We start from the raw sequence: 6529 nt of genomic DNA, 5'->3' as shown, positions 1-6529 counted from the left end.
TAAGAGAATGTTGTGAAATAACATGTATTGAAATATTTTTGGGGTAAATACGTTGGTAAGTCCAAATGGGAGGTGTAGATGAAATTGATTAAGTTGGCCTAAGTGTCCAGGGTGAAAGACCGAAAACATGCGCAGAGGAGGTACCATGTGCCTTCCGGTTAGCTACCAGTAAAGTGGGGATTTGGTAGTGCTAGGCGTCAGGCCTACTTGTAGACACCGACCTAGGGATTGCCCGAGTCGTATTTACCGCTCGTAATCTTGGTTTAAAGTCTATGAATTTATTGAAATTTCAAGTTTTCATTGTGCATGTTGGTTTTCAAATGATAAAAAAGAATGATACCTTGCATGGCATGGCATATACCCTTCATTTCATGGAACTTTTATAAAATGTATATACTTAGTCAAGAATTTTCTATTGGGCTTTATGCTTACCCTATGGGATTTTGGTGCAGAAAAAGATGTGGCAATTCCTCCAAGTTAGGGCGTGGATGTATATGTTCAGAGCACAAGGCTCTTATTTTTGTTGTGGTATATTTTGCTTGCCAAGGGCCAAAAGTGTATGGGTTCAAGAGACCATTTTTGTGTAACCGGTCTTAAGCCTTGGAATTTGTAAGCCCATAAAGGTATTTATTTATCTTTGGATTGAGGGTTCTACATGCTAGAGATTCATGTATTCAGAATCATTGAATGTATATTCGCATGTGGAATTATTTTGTATGATCCTTGTGATCAAGTATTGTAAAGGTTGAAGAATAGTTTCTTTTCTTATAATGAATGTTGGTTGATGTACCTTTATGGTGTTATAAAAATTAGGGCGTTACAACTTGGTATCAGAGCTACCAGATTTGAATACTTGGGGTTCGTAAGAGGTGGTTGTTTTACCGCAAAGGGTTCATTTCGCATAATTAGGAGATATTGCACATTTTATGGTTATGTAATAACATGCTTATATGACTAAATGGGTATGAGATTGGACTTTTGGGATGTTGTTTGCACCTATTAAATTCCTAGAGGTCTCATTAGAAGAGTACTTGATCAATACTCGTTCTACTAAGAATTCTTGATTTTTTGTGGGACAAATTTCATCATAAAAGAATAATCCGTATGTGTTTACATGACTAAGTGCTTATGTGGAGTGAAATTAAATTATTTGTATGGTAGAGAAATATATAGAATTGTTGTGGTTAAACATGTGAGGCAAGTTGCACGCACATGTGGATTTGTGTGCTAAATTGTTTCTCTTGTCCCTTAATTAGGATGTCAGGAAAGGGGTCAAACCCGTGGTGGTAGAGGCGGGAGATGAGGTAGGTTTTGCCGAGGTGTTCATGAAGTACTGGTTCGTGAGGTTACGGTGCAAGAGGAAGGGTTCGGCCAAGCTAATGCGGCCGGGCAAGCGAGCCAAGCAAACCTGGCCGGGCAAGTGAAGCAAGCGGGCCAAGCCGTAATGGGGGCCCTAGCTCGAGAAATGGCAGGGGCTTTGAGGGAATCGATCAACATGTTGAGGGCGGAGAACCTAGCCTGAGAGAACGCCGTAGAAACAAGGGCGAGTTTTCTCACTAGGAAATTTTTACGGGCCAAACCGGATGAGTTCCATAGTGCTCCCGCGCCCAAGAAAGTGGATGAGTGGCTGGAGCAAATAGTGAAGACTGTAGCGATCCCAATTTTTCCATTTCATTGAGTATGTCGGGGATCGAGTTGCCCGGTCAGCTCGCAGGGGTCCAGAGGGCAGCGCCCCTTGGCGAGTCCAAGGGCAGCACCCTAACGGGGATCGAGCTGTCCGGTCAGCTCGTCGGGGTCCAGGGGGCAACGTTCCTTGGCGAGTCGTAGGGCAGTGCCCTGGCAGGGTTGAGGGGTAGCGCCCTGGCAAGGTTGAGGGACAGCACCCTCGAAGCAAAAATGCAAAATGCATTAGAAGTTGTTTGTCCACTCGAGCGGCCGTTTATGCACTTGAGCGGAGAATGTTTGGTTTCAGAAGTTTGACCTGTCTGCAAAAGTATTGGTAAAGTGTATTTGACGCTCGAGCGGGGCTTTCCACGCTTGAGCGGACCATGTTATATCAGTTCGTGAATCTAATATTTCAAATCACCTTTGTATATCTCTCTCTCTCTCTCTAAAAACCCTTTCCTCTCCCTTCTCTCTACATTTCTATGCACCAAATTGGATCAAAACCTTAATTTCTCAAGATCCATTAGAGTTCTTCCATAAGTTCTTCATCAAAGTTGGTTAACTTCTCGAAGGCTTCGTTGTGTGTGATGAAGATCAAGTTTCGACACCGTTGATTTTGGGGGTTTCATCTCATTTCTTCTTCAAAACTTGAGGTAGGGATTTTCTTAGAGTTATATATATATTTTTGCAAGATCTAGATGATTTTCAAAATCATCCTTTGATAGCTTTGAAAATTGATTATTAATTCAAGAAGTTGAGCGATTTTGAAAGTGGGTTTGTCTCTTGTTCTTTTAAAATGATCTTATAGGTTTTGATCTTCATTGATTGAAAAAAACATGATTTTGGAAAGTTTTCTTTTAGAAGATTTGAGTTGTATAGTTTTAGTAAGAAAACCTAGAATTTGGAGATTTTTTTTAAAGAGACTGAAAATCCATGAATGATATTGTTATATTTATTTTGTGTGTCAAAATAAATGGATGTTTGGAAAATTTCTTTTTTATATTTATATAAATGATGAATTTCAGGGAATATGAGAATTGTTGTTTATTTTGAAAATTATTGTTCAAAACATTGAAATAATCTTGAAATGACTAATTGTTGAGTATATTTGAGAAGAGAGAATTGTGTTATTCCTTGGATGATGAATTGGAATAAAAGTATTTATATTCATCTTGTGTTATTGGCATATCAGTTCATTTGATTACATTAAACTTTGAAAGTTGATTTGAAAACTTGCATTGAGAAAAGAATATTGAGAAACAAGTTTTCATGAATTGGTTTTGGGGTAAATACGGTGGTAAGTTTTGATAGGTGGTGTAGATGAAATTGAATAGGTGTCGAGCCTTCCAATTAATACCGGTAAAAATGACATATTATAGGTGTCGAGTCTTCTAGTCAATGCTGCTAAAAATGACAAATTAGTAGTACTTGTATAGTCTACTTGCAGACATCAACCTAAGGATTACCAAAGTCGTATTTACCGCCCTTAAAATAAATTGTTAAGTTTGAAACAATTGAAATTGCATGACATCATTGAGCATGATGGTTTTCAAAAGATGAAAATGTGATTTATCTTCAAAAATGGACATAGCATGGCATGTGCTTTTCATCTCTCGAGACTTATATAAAATGCATATACTTTGTTAAGGCTTTCCTACTGAGCTTTATGCTCACCCTACGAGATTTTTGTACAGAAAAAGATGTGGTGATGCCGCTTAACTAAAGGCGAGGAAATGTGTGTTGAGAGTACGAGACTCTCATTTTGTTGTGACTCTGTGTGTAAGCCAAGGGTTGTATGTGTGTGGGTTTGAATAACCGTTTTGTGTAACCAAACTCAAGCCTTGGAAATTTGTAAACCCTTGGAGGTATTTATTTGTTTATTTACTTGTTGTTGGATTAATGTATTGTTGCATGAAGAACTATTGTATCATGAAACGTAAGTTTGGAGATTTATATTCGGTTTTCCTTGAAAGAGCCATAATTGTTGTATTATCATTTGCGCTAGAAATTTGGGACATTATAGAGACATTCAAAATGCTTCACATTAAGGATAGCGAGCTAAGGGTGACTCTAGAGAGTTGCTATCTCAAGAGGGATGCGGGCTAATGGTAGAAGTACGCCAAGGGTAGACTGGAGCCGACATAGGAAGCCTTTGTGGTTGCTTTCCAAGACAAGTATCTACCTCCCACTACTAGGGAGAGGTTGAGGCAAGAATTTCAAGACCTCAAACAACTTAATATGTCTGTGGCCGAGTTTGAGGCGGCCTTCTCTAGTTTGTCCCAGTTTGCGCCGGAGTTAGTAGCAACGGAGGAACGCCATTGTATATAGTTTGAGAAGAAGATGTGAACTAAGATCTTGTTCAAAGTTGCCGGTAACATGATCCGACTATGACCGTCTTATGGAGGTGGCGACACATGTGGAGATTACAGTATAGGCCAAGGAGGAGAGAATCCGGCACTTAAGGTCTAGGGGCTAAGAGTCACAGAGTGATTATAGGCCCAGTAAAAAGAACAGGGGCAACTTTTCATCCCAATCCTAACCACGGCAATCTAAGTCTACCTTTCCCTTGCCTAGTGCGGGCCCGGGGAAGAGCACACTTTGTAATTTCTTGTGTTTCAAGTATGGCCAACCGGGCCACAAGGCCTTTTCTTGCCCATAGAAGGGGGGAGGACAACAGATGCTGCTACCACCACCTCCTAACCGATCTCAGAGTCAGTCTCAGAACAGAGGGCAAGGATTTACCTATTTTCAGTGTGGTCAGTCGAAGCATATAAGGAGAGCTTGCCTGCAGTTGGGAGGCACATCTGGCGTATCAGGTTTGAGGCAGACACAGAGCCACCAGCAGGCTCGCTCAGTTCAGACTTCGCGAGCTAATTAGGGAGCCACTTCAGCTCAGTCAGTGCAGCAGGCCTATGCTCCGAGAGATGAGTAGATTGATTAGAGACCACAGGGGCGCGTGTATACTGTTATCGTGCCAAAGTAGTTACCGAAATCCTCAGTTGTGAGAGGTATTTTTGTTGTATGTAATTCTTTGGCTAATGTGTTAATAAATACGGGTGCGTCTCATTCATTCATATATACTACATTTACTTCTGCATTGGGGTTAGAGGTGGCACGGTTAGCGTCTCCACTCACAGTAGAGTCACCAGTTGGGGGTACGGTTGAATTAGACCGGGGATGTCGTGGTTATGAGATAGAGGTTGCCGGGCATCGATTTCCGTTCACTTTTGTGTTACTTGGCATGTTGAGTTTTGATGTCATTTTAGGCATGGACTGGTTATCTTCATACCGAGCTGTGATTAATTGTTACCGTCAGAAAGTTACGGTATACACCTCGAGTGGTGATTGTTTTTATTTTCTGGGGGACCGGGTTGATAGGGTATTGTCACCAGTTTTTGACCCTCGTAGAAGGAGCAAGCTTAGTGGCCTTCTTGCAACTCTCTTGGATAGTGAGAGTGACAGGGCCCGTGTTGAATTGCTAAGGGTAGTTTGTGAATACCTGAATGTCTTTCCCGAGAATCTTACTAGCTTGCCACCCCACCGGGAGATCGAGTTCTCCATTGACTTAGTGCCTAGCACGGCACTGATTTCTATGGTGTCATATAGATTTGCACCTGCCGAATTGCATGAGTTGAAGATTCAACTCCAAGAGCTTCTAGACAAGGGCTTTATTTTCCCAAATACATTGCCTTGGAGAGCGCCGGATCTCTTTGCGAAAAGAAAGATGGATCATTGCAGGTATGTATTGATTACCGCAAGTTGAATCGGTTTACCATTAAGATCAAGTATCCTCTGCCCATAATAGATGATTTATTTGACCAACTTAGAGGGTCTCGTTGCTTTTCGAAGATAGATGTGAGGTTGGGGTATCATCAGTTGAGAGTCCAAGATGAGGACATCTAGAAAACGGCCTTTCGTACACGTTATGGCCATTATGAATTTCTTGTAATACCTTTTAGATTAACTAATGCACCGGCTTCCCTTATGGACTTAATGAACCGAATTTTTTGAGAATTCTTGGATCGCTTCATAGTCGTCTTTGTGGACGACATATTAATCTATTCAACCTCCAAAGAGAAACACGAGGCTCACTTGCGGGTAGTGCTTGACTTGCTTAGGGAGCACCGATTGTATACTAAATTTGAGAAATGCGAGTTTTGGTTAACCGAGGTGAAGTTTTTGGGGTATGTGGCATCGAGGGAGGGAGTAACTGTAGACTCTTCAAAGATAGATGCCGTACAGGATTGAGAGTAACCCAAAAATATTTTTGACATCCGGAGTTTCCTGGGGTTAGTCGGGTATTACCACCGTTTTATAAGGGACTTCTCTAAACTAGCTGCACCCTTGACTAGGTTGACGAGGAAGGGTGTCAAGTTTGTGCAGAGTGGAGCTTGTGAAAAATCATTCCAAGAACTTAAGACTAGATTAACCACCGCACCGGTTTTGATAATTTCGGAAAGAGGTTTGGGTTACACCGTCTATTTTGATGTTTCCCGGGATGGACTTGGTTGTGTCTTGATGCAAGAAGGAAAGGTTGTGGCCTATGGCTCACGACAATTGAAAACCCATGAGAAAAACTACCCCACCCATGATTTAAAACTAACAGCGGTAATTTTTGCCTTAAAGATTTGAAGGCATTACTTGTATGGCGAGAAATTTGAGATTTTCTCCGATCATAAGAGTTTAAAGTATTTGTTTTCTTAAAAAGACTTGAATTTGCACCAACGGAAGTGGATGGAATTTATGGAGGATTACAACTTCGAGTAACACTATTATCCGGAGAAGACCAATGTGGTGGCCGATGTTTTGAGTCAGAAATCTGTGAGTAGTTTGGTAAGTGTGGCCATGCGAGAGTGGGAAATGC

The sequence above is a fragment of the Camellia sinensis genome, chromosome 8 (genome assembly GCF_055761805.1).
Source record: "Camellia sinensis isolate YWXY chromosome 8, ASM5576180v1, whole genome shotgun sequence".
Taxonomy (NCBI): Eukaryota; Viridiplantae; Streptophyta; class Magnoliopsida; order Ericales; family Theaceae; genus Camellia; species Camellia sinensis.
This window is presented reverse-complemented; position numbering follows the sequence as displayed.